This window comes from Lycium ferocissimum, chromosome 12, assembly GCF_029784015.1.
Source record: "Lycium ferocissimum isolate CSIRO_LF1 chromosome 12, AGI_CSIRO_Lferr_CH_V1, whole genome shotgun sequence".
Lineage (NCBI taxonomy): Eukaryota > Viridiplantae > Streptophyta > Magnoliopsida > Solanales > Solanaceae > Lycium > Lycium ferocissimum.
In genome coordinates, this window is record NC_081353.1 from 3,430,253 (window position 1) to 3,447,049 (window position 16,797).

Consider the following 16,797-nt stretch of genomic DNA (forward strand, 5'->3'; position numbering starts at 1 on the left):
TTTTCAATATTCACTTTTAACCCCAAATTTTTTCTTAATATTCCATGCCAACAAAATCATAAGCAACTCATGTCTTAAAACAAAATCGTAGTTAAAAGTCTCCACTTCGCCTCCCGGAATAGTCTTGTCCTTAACTTATCATGGTTAACTCGGATTGTCCCAATGTACCAAACACGGGATATAACAACAGGGTTGCCCTGTACTCCGCGGAAGTATGATTCAATATGGTTCATAGTTGATAGGCTTATAAAGTCAGCCCATTTCGTGCCTGTCAGAACTACTTATTTAGCTGAAGATTATGCGAAGCTTTATCTTAAGGAAATTTTATGACTTCATGGTGTTCCTACATCCCTTATTTTTTATAGAGGGGAGTTGTTCACTAATAATTTCTGGAAATCTTTTCAGAGTGGATTGGGGACTCAGGTGAGTCTTAGTACTGCATTTCATCCACAAACAGATAGACAGGCGGAGCGTACCATACAAAAACTTGAGGACATGCTAAGAGCTTATGTGATTGACTTCCGAGGTAGTTGGGATGATCATTTGCCTCTTATTGAATTTGGTTTTACGAGGTAGTTGGGATGATCATTTGCCTCTTATTAAATTTGCATATAATAACAGTTACCATTCCAGTATTCAGATGACTCCTTATGAGTCTTTATATGGGCAGAGATATAGGTCACTTATAGGATGCTTCGATGTGGGAGAAAATCAGTTAGTAGGCCCAGACTTGGTACAGCAAGCAGTCGACAAAGTGAAAATGATTCAAGAAAGGTTATTAGCAGCACAGAGTCTACCAAAATCCTATGCAGATAACCGATGACGCAAGTTAGAGTCGAGGTAGGAGATTTGGCTTCCCTAAAGATCTCACCTATGAAGGGAGTAATGAGATTTGACAAGAAGGTCAAGTTGAGCCCTCGATACATTGGGCCATATAGAATTGTTCGTGCAGTGGGTAAGGTGACCTATAAGATAGAGCTACCCTCTGATTTAGAGTCTGTGCATCTGGTATTCCATGTGTCCATGCTCCGTAAGTTCATAGGAGATCCTTCGATGGTTGTACCGGCAAAGGATATCCAGGTGACCGAGCAGTTATCTTATGAGGAGACTTTAGTGGCTCTATTGGATAGACAAGTTCGTCCATTGCGAACTAAGGATGTGGTTTCCATTAAAGTTATGTGGAGAAATAATAATGTTGAAGAAATGACTTGCAAAGCCGAAGAGGAAATGAAAGCTAAATACCCGTATTTATTTTCATCATCTCAGGTGGCTCAGTCTAAGGCATCATCTCCCCCAGGTATTGATTCCATTTATAGTTATTGTGATTGGTCGTGTGAGGCCATGGTGTTGTATGTTTTAGCATGTGGCCCTGTGTGGCATTATTTTAGGTTGCTGTGTACAGGATGGATTGGCATATTTACAGGGGAGACTGCCAAAATTTTTATAGCCTATGACTTGTAAAAACATTCGAGGATGAATGTTTCTAAAGGGGGAGAATGTTACACCTTTCGTCCTCGTCGCAAGCAGTCCTTGGCTTATGGGTGGTCTATACCCCTATTATGGGGATCCGTATCCAAGTTTTTGAGAAAATAAATGCCTTACCCCGTGTGTACCAAAATGTAAGTATACATCCTTGCGATTTGATAGGATTTGAAGCTAAACAAAGCGAATCGACGCGGGCTGGAGAGACTCGGGAGAGTCTGCAGAACTCAGTCACCATTAATGGGCCATCGACATGTTGATGAACCGTCGTGGTGCACCATCCCTGCTCCGCCGCCTCTGACGTTTCAGGTGGAAGGTCGACGGAGCATGTCGACGAGCCGTCAACCCACCGTCGACCCCCACTACTGGAACTTTCTAGTTCCCTCTATATATATTTGACTCCCACGTGTTATTTTCATTATTTTCCACATCCAAATCAGATAAATTCCTAGAATATTCCTCTTAATATTTTCCATCATCATAGTGAAAATTTAGCAAGATCTGAGCCCTGTAAACCCGTGCTTGTGAAGGGAAAGTTGCCCTTAGGGTTCTATTGGATTTGTTAAGCTTTGGAATTGGAGTTGAAGTTGGATTCTTGGAACCCTAGACTTTTCAAGGTATGTATATGATTCCTACCATTGTGTTTAAGCTAATTACCAAGAGTTTTAGTAGTTTAAAGTAAAGAGGATTATAATTATGGAAGTTGTAAGTTGAATAAGGGTAGAGTTGGACTTGAGGACTATTTTGAGGGATGATTTGGAGTAGAATCGATTGTATTGATATGTAAGTATTGATATGGTTATTGTTAGTATTGTTGTTGATAGCTAAGTTAAATTGGAGATAGAGGTATTATTGAGTTATGAAGGAGATGTTGCTCGAACTTCGTAAAGTCCTTTTTTCACTTGAATGGGATAGTAAGTATTATGAAGTGACTAATTGTGGTCTATCTTGTCTTGATTGTAGACTTACGAGTTCAAGAAGTAGACGTTAGATGATTAGATACGCTTCAAGGTATGTTAAGGCTCTCCCTTTTGTTCTTTTGGCATGATCTTTACTATCTGAACGAACAAGTGAGCAAGCGAATTCTAAAGACTCTACTCTTAGATAGCACAGGATTTATCGTATCCTTGATTCCTTATGTTCATGTCCATGACTTCTAGAGATTTTTTGTTATCTAGAGTAATCTGGAGTATATCTTTCATGTGCCTAAATAGCCGGGCAGCACCACTACGGTGGGCAGCATATGGATGATGATGTATGATTAGACAGTGCCTATATGGCTAGGCATCACCACTAGTGGGTGGCGTGAGATGATTACCGTTCCATACGCGGGATTATACGAGATATGGATCTAGCCGTATGTTTCTCAGCACTATTATATGATATATGGATCGGGTTGTACGTTCCACTGCACTACTAGTTATATTATGATCTATGCATATCATATACTGTAGAGGTGTCTTCAGTCATACAGATACATTTAGACAGTTAGTTGTTTATGAGTTTCAGATTTCTTTCATGATTCTTATATATATACATATTACTCTTATGCCTTGCATACTCAGTACATTATCTGTACTGACTCCCCTATTGCTCGGGGGCTACATTCATGCCCGCAGGTTCAGGTAGATAGAGAGGTGATCCAGCTCAGTAGGACCCTCCCTCAGCTGTAGTCGGTGCGCTCCACTTGATCTGGAGTTGCGATTTATTTTGGTATGTCATTCTTTTGAGATGTATATGCATATGTGTATGACGGGGCCCTGTCCCGTCCTTTCTACAGCTTTTATTCCATTAGAGGTCTGTAGACAGTTATGTGTAGATGACTTGTGATGTAGCCTTGTCGGCTCCCATTCTTGTGTACAGTCCATGTAGCAGCCTAGTTGGCTTGCATTGTTATCTTCAGTATATATGTTCCTGATATTATTCTTTCATGAGTCAGTATGTTACACCTTCCGTTTTGTTGCAGGGAGATTTTGGCTTATTGGTGGTGTGTACCGTCGGTTCGGTAATCCGCACCAGAGTTTTGGACATGAGATATTTTACCTTGCATGTGTACAGTAGTATAAGTATGCATTCTTGACATTACAAGGGAATTAGAAATGAAACGAATCGAACCGGAGTAAAACGGAGCAATTCAGAAAAACTGTTGAAACCAGTCAACGTCAACGGCCCAAAAGACCACTGTCGACAAGTCAACGAGCCATCGTCTAGCACCATCGACAAGGTTCTGCAGTCAGACATCTCAGGCGACAGTTCGACGGGGCATGTCGATGGACCGTCGACACGTCGATGACCGCCGACCCGTGGATCTGGAAAAGATAAGAGATATGTTATGAAATTGATAATGATGATGATAAGTCTAAGCCTAGAGATCCTAAAGCCCATAATATGATATTTCGACGAAGCAAATGATCCTTGTACGATTCTTTGATGTTATTCATTGTTGCTAGACCCACCTTATGATTACCCCATAATGGAATCAGGGGTTCTCGACCTTACGTCACCCCGATAGAGTTGTAGTATCTAATTGATTTCTTATGAATGCTTGATGGTAAGTATATGATGATGATGATTATTACACCATGTCTAGATGGTCGGACATGTCACTGCGAAGGCGGGCTGCATATGATTACACCGTGCCTAGATGTCCAGACATGTCACCTCGAAGGCGGTGCCTAAATGGCCGGACATGACACCACCAGTGGGCGGCGTGTGATAGTTACCTGGATGCGGGTTAACGATGATGGTATATGTGACATGCATAACATGTAAGCAGGTTATATCTTCGCCTCATGTTTCATGATTTCTTTACAATGTTAGTATTATTCATGCCTTACATACTCAGTACTTTATTCGTACTGACGTCTTTTCTTTTGGACGTTGTGTTCATGCCCACAAGTAGACAGGGAGGTGGCCCAGATTCCTAGTAGCTACTCAGCAAGCTTACTGGAGCACCCCACTATTTCGGAGGTGCCATTTTTGGAGGTATTATTTTGGTGCATATATTTGGGCACGACGAGATCCTGTCCCGTCTCTATGTCTAGTACTCTGGTAGAGGCTCGTAGATACTGTTATATCCCGCTTTTTTTGCATAATTGGAAAATTCGAAATAATTGTGATTTATGAGAAAGGAGGCCATGTTTGAATTTTTCTTAGTATGTGTATGTTGATATGGAAGTTTGGATGCTAGAATATTGGAGAAGGCCTAAGGGCAAAATTGGAATTTTAGAAATTTGTTTCGGGAATTCGCAAAATATGATTCATGAAGAATTGGGCCAAAAAAATAATAAGGAAATGAGGCCCAATTTGGACAAAGGTGGCCGGCCATGCCTAGGCCCAACCCATGGGTTTTAATAAAATTTTCCATGTGCCAAGCATGTGATTAATTAAGGGGACAATTATATATAAGTGTTCCTCTCTAGAAATTTCAAGAAAAATCAAAGGAAATCAAGAGAAAAAAAAAAGGAAGAGGAGCTCACGGCTAGAGAGAAAGAAGAAAAAAAAAAAAAGAGAAAAATTCTTGGAGCTTGATCTTTGATTCAAAAGCTTGGTTCTTCTTGGATTCTTACTAAGTTCAAGGTGTTCTTCAAAGTGATATAAATATCTTGGCAAGAAAGAGCTTCTTTTGGCAAGTGGAAGAAATTGGAAAGGTAAGAATTCATTCCTTTTAGTTATGTTATGAAGGTTTGGTTGTGTTGTAGTGTATAGAAATGAGTTGGAAGCATAGAAATATGGAAGTTTGCATGGAGGAAGGGCATGCATGTAGGTGGCCGTATGTATGGTTAATGTGTAGTGTGATTGTGTTGAATTTTATGTTGTATTATGATTGTAGACATTGTAGAAATTGCATTGGAAGGGAAAGATGGATATAAACTTGAGGAAATGGAAATTTGGCCTATGGCCGTGTGGTACATAGTAGAAGGAAACATGTTGAATTTATTTTGTTTAATATGTTAGTCGCGTCGTTGTGATCATTATTATGTAAATGAAGCATAGATGGGTTAAGTTGGCATGAAAATGGAATGTAGAGAATTATGTCGTATTAATGTAATTTTATGATATTAAGATAATGAGGTTGTTTAAGTGTAGATTATTGTGGTTGGTGATGAATTAGAGAGTAGAAAATGTGTTGGGATGATTTTGTTGCATAAATAAGAATTTTGGATAGAATATGGAATCGTCGAATATTGGATGTAAGGTTTGAAATATTTTTGGTTTGTGTTTGAAGGATCTCATATTAGTGTGTGAATAGGGAAATATTGATATTGATTTGAAAATGTGAAGCTGGAATGGAAGCCAGCGCATTATGTCGGAAAGTAGACTAATTGTGTTATATTGCGATTTGTAGCGATTGTTGTGATTGTTGATGTTGTTGTTGGTTGTTGTTGATTATTTTGAGCCGAGTTGAATCTCGGGGATGACATATGTATAGGGGAGATGCTGCCCAATTTTTTATAGACAAGTATTGGTCAAGAATAGGACTTCTGAGTCTCATGAATAGTAACTGGTAAAGGTGACCATTTGCAGATTTTTGACGAAACGGGATTGGAGTTTTGGCAAGCGTAAAGGGCAAGGAAGGTATGTAAAGTCTTCCCTTCTATTCTTTGGCATGTTCTAAACGTATTAGGCTCGGACGCGGGCCTTAGATATGACTCTGTCTCCTGAAATCCGAGATTGAAATTGGCCCCATTTCTTTCAGCGCAATTGAACTAGTTTCTTACAAATTGTAATTTAAGCGACTTATATGTATGTAACTTTCCCAAATGGACTCGGATTGTCCCAAAACTCTCACGAATGACTCCGTAAGACTCATGATCCATAATTTGAGTTCACCACCTCGATTCACGCGAGGTGGGCCCACAGAATCCGAGACCTCTTACTATGGTTTTAATTGATTTATGTCTACACAGAATGTCTAAAGGAATCTTGTGATCATTGTACCGCTGTCAAATGACAAATACGACGAATCTATAATATTATGGTATGTGTTATGATCCCAGGAACATGATTCGATATAAGTAATCGTGCCATCCCCAAAAAGGGCCTACATATATACTATGATTGTCGTCCGATTTCTTTGCAGCGATATGTCATTTGAATTGTTCCATTTGTTAAGGAACGATCATTCTGAATATTCCGTAAGCCCTGTGATATATTTGCTTCGTATGAACAGTCTCAAAATTCTATTTTGACATAATCCGTCACGACATCCGAAAGGTACGAATTATGACTTATTGTTGATTTGTCTATTAAGTCTGGACTTGTATGCATATGTTTCTGCATTGATCTGTTCGTGCAAGCTATGATATGTCTTTTCACTGAGCCCGGGCCAGGACATGTTCTCGCGCGCACTTCTTGCATTATTCACCAAGTCCCTCGTACTTGCGGGCCGGGACACGTTATTTGTATGATTATGATATGATGATACGGGGATGGTGGCCAGGACGGCACATGATTATTATTCACCGAGACCCGCAGTAGAGGGCCGGGACACGTTATGTATACATGATATATGATTTTGACAGATATGATCCATATTACCGAGTCCCTTAATGAGGGCCGGGACACGTCATCTGCACACATGATACATGATTTTGTTAAGCATGACCTCACTTACCGAGTCCCTTATCAGAGGGCCGGGACATGATATATGTTTGCATGACATCATATGATTTGATATGCATTATGTCTTCTGAGGTCTCGGACAAGGTATTACCTTTTATACTTCAGATTTTAATCATAGCTCCGTCTGTTATATTTCTGCATTCCTGTCCTTGGTTATGATTATCCCTGTTACTTTTCCGCTTTACATACTCGGTACACTTCCGTACTGACCCCCTGTTCTTCGGGGGCTGCGCTACATGCCCGCAGGTACAGACGCACCGCGTGATACGCCACCAGCGTAGGATACCTGTCTGCTGTTTGGAGTCGCTCCCCTTGATCCGGAGCTTGTACTTTTGGTATATACTTCTGCTGTCATACATTCTGTACATGTACTTATTTGGGTACGGCGGGGCCCTGTCCCGTCTTCTGATTCCGTTATGTACGTTAGAGGCCTGTAGACATGTATGTGAGTTATGGCTATGTCTGTACAGTGTATGTATATGTGATATGTTCTGGGAGGTTCCCCCGCCATGGCAGCCTTGCCGGCTCGCCTATATGTGTGTATGTGAATATGTTGGCCCCGTGTGGCCTTTGTTGGTATTTTCTCGCGTGCGGTGTTAATTTTGTTAGTAAGAAAAACAGAGGAAACTCTGCCCAAATTATCCCAGATATTTGAGTTATTATTTTTGGGCTTTTGGTACGTACGGGTGCCTAGGTCGGGCGCTAGTCACGGCCTACGGGGCTGGGTCGTGACAAAAGCTGTATCAGAGCGGTTAGTCCTCGGAATGTACGCGCAGGCCGTGTCTGGTAGAGTCCTGTTTATCGGTGTGTCGTGCACCACATCTATAGACAGGAGGCTACAGGACATCTAGGATGTTATGTTACCCTTTCTTTGGATCTTAGATCGTGCGATAGAACTGTGCTATTAGGATGACTCTTTTCTGATCGGTTGTTATATTTTTCAGCGATGCCTCCGAAGAAGGCGACGGCTGCCCAGAAGGGCAAAGCAGTGCCAGAGACAGGAGGGACTAGCCGAGCCCAGAGAGTTACTAGGGCTCGTACCCAGGCTACGCCCGGTATTGTGCTTCAGTCGGAGGGTTCAGCCACTCCGCCACCAGATGAGGCCGGAGCAGGCCCCTCAGCAGCTCCAGCGCCCGCTCCCCAGCCCGGGGCGGAGGACAGGACATTGAGGGAGGCAGTACAGCTACTGACGACGATAGTGGCAGGGCAGGTTCGGGGACGCGGGCAGAGAGGTGATGATGACGATGACAGGCGTGATAGCCTGAGAGTTCGTGATTTCCTGACATGCGGTCCTCCAGAGTTTTTTGGGTCTAAGCCCGACGAGGACCCCCATGACTTTATCCGGCAGATGCAGCGCTCGTTGAGACTGGTCAGGGCTTCGGAGACCGAGTCTGTCGAGCTTGCTGCACACAGATTACGAGATGTCGCCCTTAATTGGTATGAATCTTGGGGGCTGTCCAGGGGTGAGAGTGCTCCCCCAGCCACATGGGATGAGTTTACGGCTGCTTTCCTCCGCCACTTTTTACCACCGGAGCTGCGACGGGCGAGAGTTGACCGGTTTTTGCAGATAAAGCAGAGGGGCAGGAGTATTCGAGAGTATAATCTGGAGTTTGACTCTCTGGCCCGATATGCGCCGACGATCGTAGCTGATATGGAGGACAGAATGCACCGGTACGTGATGGGGTTGGACCCCTATTTGGTTGACTGTTGCATGGCGATGGCAGCGCAGACTGGTATGGACATCGCCCGGTTACAGGCCTATGCACAGGGTGTAGAGGACCGGCATAAGGAAGATCAGTCTGGTAGAGATTATGACAGGAGGCGGCCCAAAAGGGCCAGGTCAGCGGGGTATTCTGGAGATTCCCGAGGCGGATGGCCTCAGCAGCAGTCCGGTAGATCCCTTCCTCCGTCAGGCCGGGGTACACAGTCCGCCGGCAGACGTTTTGATGATGCAGGTCCGTCTGGAGTAGGCCAGAGTTCTAGGGCCTTGGATTCGCAACAAAGCAGGGGGTAACGGGCACCCGACCCTCGTCAGAGTCGAGCGAACCCTTAAACGTCGACTCAATTTTTTTTTTTTTTTAACAAGAATCGGAAATTGTAAATGCAATACCAAAATCGACACGCGGCTCAAGGCATCTCAAAATCATATATATATACATACGTTATAAAACAAGGCGAGCCAAAAGGGCCTCCGCCATTTCGTACAACAAAATAACGGCCGACAAGGCCAAACAAGAACCATGACTCCCACGCTCGTTCGCAGACTTCTATAGAGTATAACCCGTACAATATATAAAGCTATACCAAAACGGGGACGAGTCTCCGAGCAAATGGAGCCGTCGACTCCCGTGCTATCTCCCTCTAAGAAGCCGGGTCCCCCGGTCGCGCCCCGAACCCGCGGGCATGAAACGCAGCCCCCAAGAAAGGGGGTCGCACGGAATATGTACCGAATATGTAAAGCATCACTAAAGCAAGAAATAGGAGAGTTCAACAGTAAACAAGTTTAGATTACACCAGAAAAAGTACAACAGAAAGCAAGTTTAGGTTACCTGACATGAACTAAATGTTTAAGTAAAATAGTCCCTTCGGACGGCCGCTTCCGGCCTAACAATAATAATGGTGGCCCGGCATTGCCGCTTCCGGCATAATGATAATGATGATGATAATAATAATAGTAATAATAATAATAATAATAATAATAATAATAATAGTAATAATAACAATATTAATCCCTTCGGGTGCGCCGGTCCGACATACGTCTATCCCGGCCCCATCGGACATGCTGGCCCCGAATAAAATAATGGCCCCTTCGGGCATGTCGGTCCGACATACGTCTATCCCGGCCCCATCGGACATGCGGCCCCGACATCCTAGCCCCATCGGGCATGTCACTCGCGGCATACGGCTACCCCGGCCCCATCGGGCATGCCACTCGCGACATAATACTAATACTTAGCCCCATCGGGCATAATAATAATAGTAATAACAATAATAAAATATCACACTCCCTTCGGAATGGTTTTAAAAAGTTTTATAAAATATCACACTCCCTTCGGAATGGTTTTAAAAAGTTTTATAAAATATCACACTCCCTTCGGAATGGTTTTAGAAAAGCCTTAGAAAATAATACATCACACCCTTCGGAGCGGTTTTAGAAAAGCTTTAGAAAATAATATCGCTTAATAGAGTCATTTATGGTAGTTTCAAGACAATTCGATTACATTCCTGCAAGTTACGGGCGTTTGAGCATTTTTCCAACAAGATATAAGCATTCTAGTTCAATCGCACTGAATGAATAGTGCTCAATTTCAGAATCGAGTTTCGATGAACAGAATAACCCCCGAGGCTCAAATTCAAGCCTAGTATACCTAGGACATGCCAAAAGAAGGGAAGGAATAGCTTTACATACCTCACGGGTGCCTTATGCTCGCTTGAGCTCAATTCCCGTTTCGTCCAGAATCTGCAAATGGTCATCCTTACCAGTTACTATTCATGAGAGTTAACATTTCAAATCTTGGTTTCTATTTGGCTACCGAAATTTCGGCAGCACTTCCCCTATAAGTACGACACCCCGAGATTCAACTCGGCTCAAAACAACCAACAACAATCCAACAACAACATCAATAAACACTACAAAACACATATGAACATAAATGGTCTTTCTTTCAACATAATGCATCAACTTCCATTCTAACTTCATACTTCTCATCCAATATCGATATTTTCATATTTGTCTACTAATTCAAGGCCATTCAAATACGACCCAAGGACATTTCACCTTATTCTACAAAACATATAAGATTTCCATCAAACCATAAGTTATCCAAAATTTCAAATTTTCAACATAAATATCCATAACATATTTCCATCTTCCATTTCCATAACCCATAATCACCATTCACATCTAAGTTCTCACTTTCATCATTATATGAAAACTACATAAAAATCACATAATTTCTCATAACAACATAAAACCAATTTCAACACCAACTTAACTCATTAAACCTTTCTTTTTCATTACAAACGTCACAACAACACAATTAACAAGCTAAGTAAAATCAAATTCATCTCTTTCTTACATCACATGGCTCACGGCCACAACACACACTCACACACCACACGGCCATGCATGCACACGCCATAATTTTCATGATTTCCATCCAACTTCATGCACTCTAACATCCATAGATCGTCTATAACATAAAAGAAACAAGAAATCCTTACCTTTTCTTCAAATTTCAACCCGCCGCAAACGTAGTTCTTTCGCTTAACTAATTATATCACGTTGAAGAGCGTCTTGAGCTTGCTACTAATTCAAGAAAATCAAGATTTTTGGATGAAGGATAAAAGACTTGGAAATTTTTTTTTTCTTTTCTTCTCTCTCTTTTTTTTCCTCTTGGCCGATTGCTTTCTCTTTTGTTCTTGATTTCTCTTTTTTTTTCTTGATTCTAAGGATGATCACATATATATGTCATCCTCTTCCACATAAAAACATTTAATAAACTTGGCTTGGGCCATTTTTTTCAAGGCCTTGGCCGGCCACCCTTCCAAATTTGGGCCTTAATTTTTCATTTTTTTTTTTTGAGCCCAATTAGCTTATATATCATATTTTGCAATTTCTCGAAACAAATTTCCGAGATTCCAATTTTGCCCTTGGCCCTCTCCAATGTTCTCGTGTCAACACTTTCCATAAGTGACAACATACACTTCACATACATTAATCAAATCAACATGACCTTATTCCATACAAATCAAAGTTATTTCCAAATTTCCCGAACGTGCAAAAACACGGGATGTAACATCCTCCCCCCCTTTAGAACATTCGTCCTCGAATGTTAAATTAGCCTTATAGGTCTTACAAGTAGTTTGGGGAGGGTTCTTTAAGTAGACAGTACGCATAAATCATTCACCGATTTAAAACAATCAACTGCAGAATTTAAATTACCTGGTGGTGCATCCTGCGGTGCCTCGGGACCTGGTCTCCCGCCTAGTGCATAGATACGATGTGGGGGTCCTGCACTGGGACTAGGTGCTCTACCTCCGCCCCTACCTCGACCAGAGGAAGTCTGAGGTCCTGTCTCAGGGGCTCTTACCGAAGGTGACGACGCGGCTACCGACCCCCGGGACGGTGGCCCACTCCCCGTGGACACTCTCTAGCATAGTGTGTCGGATCACCACAAGTATAACACACACCCCGCGGCATTGCCCCACATGACGTCTCCCACAATTCACACATCGCGGAGGGGCCATCGCCTCTTGCGCCCGACCATGCCCGCCGCCGAGACCCGACGCATAAGATGAACTCGTCCCCGCCGAGGGAAAGTCTCTCTACCCCGCCGAGGTCCACGAAACCGCGAAGGTGCACTATACATCGGGGTCCGCTCTCGCCGGTGGAACCCTTACCCCGACCTTCCGTCCCCGGCCCTCTTGGGCCGGGCCGCCACCCCGGCTCGAAATAGCCTCCCGGCGCTTACGATCCTCTCCGCCCCCCGTGCATAAGCTTGATACGAGCTATATCTATGCCCGGCCGCATTGCCACCGGCATACAAATCTCCCCGCAACTCGAGTCCAATCCTATTACATACCGGTGAACTCTATCCTCCATTTCCCGCACAATAGGTGGGGGCATACTGCTAAGGAGTCGAACTCCACACTATACTCTCTCACCGTCATACCACCCCGTCGCAAATTAAGGAATTTATCAACCTTTGCTCGTCTCAACTCGGGTGGCATATAATGACGCAAAAAGGCGTCCGAGAATTCCCGCCACGTCGGCGGAAGGGCGTCACTACCTCTCGATAATCTCCATGATCGGTACCGCTTAATTGCGATGCCCCGTAACCTATAGGTGGCTAGCTCAACCGACTCGTAGCTGACGCCTTCATTATATTCAAAGTACGCTGCATACCATCTATAAACTCCTGAGGATCAGCATTAGGGTCCGTGCCCTTAAACTCTGGGGGACTCAATGTAAGAAAATCCCGTGCCCTGCCACTAGCAGCCCTATCGGGATACTCGTAACTCCTACTCTGTTGTCCAGCCTGAGTAGCAAGCATCTGAGTCAACAAACGTATGGCATCTTTCATTTCGCTGATCTCCTGACGCTGGGCATCTGACTGAGAGGCTGGAGATACTGGTGCTGGGACTGGAGCTGGGGCTGGATCAGGTGCCTCTCTCAGCTCCTCCGGCGATGGGGAGGTAGGAGGACTCCGGGGCTGGATGCGTATTCCCGCATAAGTCCGAGCTCTAGTAGACCTGGGGGCTTGGCTAACTGCCTCGTCCGCAACTGCTTTGCCCTTCTGGGCTGCCGTCGCTTTACCTTTCTTAGGCGGCATTACTGAAAGCACACAAGATCATTAAATTAGGGACTTTATGTACAACAACACCGCTCTATACGCACGATCTACACCATGAAAGAAAGAATGACACCCTATTAATGTCTCGTAGCTTCCTCGTTTATAGATGTGGTGCACAACACACCGATAAACAAGACTCTACTAGACACGGTCCGCGAACATACCGAGGACCGACCTCGCTCGATACCACTTTGTCACACCCCAATCTTCGTTAGGGCGTGACGGGCACCCGACTCTCATCAGAGTCGAGCGAACCCTTAAACGTCGACTCAAATTTTTTTTTTTTTAAAAAGAATCGGAAATTGTAAATGCAATACCAAAATCGACACGTAGCTCGAGGCATCTCAAAACATGATATATATACATACGTTATAGAACAAGGCGAGCCAAAAGGGCCTCCGCCATTTCTCGTACAACAAAATAATGGCCGACAAGGCCAAACAAAGAACCATGACTCCCACGCCGTTCGCAGACTTCTATAAGAGTATAACCTGTACAATATATAAAGCTATACCAAAACGGGACAGCCTCGGAGCAAATGGAGCCGTCGACTCCCATGCTATCTCCCTCTAAGAAGCCGGGTCCCCCGGTCGCGCCCCCGAACTCGCGGGCATGAAACGCAGCCCCCGAAGAAAGGGGGGGTCAGTACGGAATATGTACTGAGTATGTAAAGCATCACTAAAGCAAGAAATAGGAGAGCACAACCATAAGCAAGTTTAGATTACACCGAAAAAGTACAACGAAAAGCAAGTTTAGGTTACCCGACATGAACTAAATGTTTAAGTAAAATAGTCCCTTCGGACGGCCGCTTCCGCCCAACAATAATAATGGTGGCCCCCTATAATAATAATAATAATAATAATAGTAATAATAATAATAATAATAATAATAATAATAATAATAATAATAATCCCCTTCGGTGTGCCGGTCCGACATACGTCTATCCCGGCCCCATCGGACATGCCGGCCCCGAATAAAATAATGGCCCCTTGGGGCATGCCGGTCCGAACATACGTCTATCCCGGCCCCATCGGACATGCCGGCCCCGACATAATCCTAGCCCCTTCGGGCATGTCACTCGCGGCATACGGCTACCCCGGCCCCATCGGGCATGCCACTCGCGACATAATACTAATCCTAGCCCCTTCGGGCATATTAATAATAGTAATAATAATAATAAAATATCGCACCCCCTTCGGGGTGGTTTTTAAAAAGTTTCATAAAATATCACACTCCCTTCGGAATGGTTTTAAAAAGTTTTATAAAATATCACACTCCCTTCGGAGCGGTTTTAGAAAAGCCTTAGAAAATAATACATCACACCCCCTTCGGAGTGGTTTTAAGAAAGCTTTAGAAAATAATATATCGCTTAATAGAGTCATTTATGGTAGTTTCAAGACAATTCGATTACATTCCTGCAAGTCACGGGCGTTTGAGCATTTTTCCAACAAGATATAAGCATTCTAGTTCAATCGCACTGAATGAATAGTGCTCAATTTCGAATCGAGTTTCGATGAACGAATAACCCCCGAGGCTCAAATTCAAGCCTAGTATACCTAGGACATGCCAAAAGAAGGGAAAGAATAGCTTTACATACCTCACGGGTGCCTTATGCTCGCTCGAGCTCAATTCCCGTTTCGTCCGTAATCCGCAAATGGTCATCCTTACCAGCTACTATTCATGAGAGTTAACATTTCAAATCTTGGTTTCTATTTGGCTACCGAAATTTCGGCAAAGACTTCCCCTATAAGTACGACACCCCGAGATTCAACTCGGCTCAAAACAACCAACAACAATCCAACAACAACATCAATAAACACTACAAAACACATATGAACATAAATGGTCTTTCTTTCAACATAATGCATCAACTTCCATTCTAACTTCATACTTCTCATCCAATATCGATATTTTCATATTTGTCTACTAATTCAAGGCCATTCAAATACGACCCAAGGACATTTCACCTTATTCTACAAAACATACAAGATTTCCATCAAACCATAAGTTATCCAAAATTTCAAATTTTCAACATAAATATCCATAACATATTTCCATCTTCCATTTCCATAACCCATAATCACAATTCACATCTAAGTTCTCACTTTCATCATTATATGAAAACTACATAAAAATCACATAATTTCTCATAACAACATAAAACCAATTTCAACACCAACTTAACTCATTAAACCTTTCTTTTTCATTACAAACGTCACAACAACACAATTAACAAGCTAAGTAAAATCAAATTCATCTCTTTCTTACATCACATGGCTCACGGCCACAACACACACTCACACACCACACGGCCATGCATGCACACGCCATAATTTTCATGATTTCCATCCAACTTCATGCACTCTAACATCCATAGATCGTCTATAACATAAAAGAAACAAGAAATCCTTACCTTTTTCTTCAAATTTCAACCCGCCGCAAACGTAGTTCTTTCGCTTAACTAATTATATCACGTTGAAGAGCGTCTTGAGCTTGCTACTAATTCAAGAAAATCAAGATTTTTGCATCAAAGATTGAAGCTCCAAGATTTTTTTTTTTTTTCTTTTCTCTCTTTTTTTTCCTCTTGGCCGATTGCTTTCTCTTGGCTTGTTCTTGATTTCTCTTTTTTTTTCTTGAAGATTCTAAGGATAGCCATGCTTATATACATGTCATCCTCATGCAAAAATTTAATAAACTTGTGGGTTTGGGCCATTTTTTTCAAGGCCTTGGCCGGCCACCCTTCCAAATTTGGGCCTTAATTTTTCCTTTTTTTTTTTTTTTTTGAGCCCAATTGCTTATATATTATTTTGCAATTTCTCGAAACAAATTTCCGAGATTCCAATTTTGCCCTTGGCCCTCTCCAATGTTCTCGTGTCAACACTTTCCATAAGTGACAACATACACTTCACATACATTAATTCAAATCAACACTTGACCTTATTCCATACAATTCAAAGTTATTTCCAAATTCTCAAATACGCAAAAATGCCGGATGTAACACACATTATGAGGGAGTGCCCGTACAGGGGCGGTTCAGGTTCGGCCCAGCCTACTGGGTCAGTTGCGGGCTCGTCTTCTCCCTCAGTAGCCATGCGCCCTACGGGGCGAGATGTGCCGCATCGCAGTCGCGCAGGGTCGCGGCGGAGTTCATAGTTCCGCGGTCCTTCGAACCGCGTATATGCTTTGACCGGCCTACAGACCCGCAGCGTCACCGGATGCAGCCCTGTATATTATTAACCTTTCTTCGAAAAGTATGCGCATTGATTTATCTGTATTCTATTGTACTACGTGATAAGGAAATTGCCATAAGTCTCTGAAGTATAGTAAAGGTAGT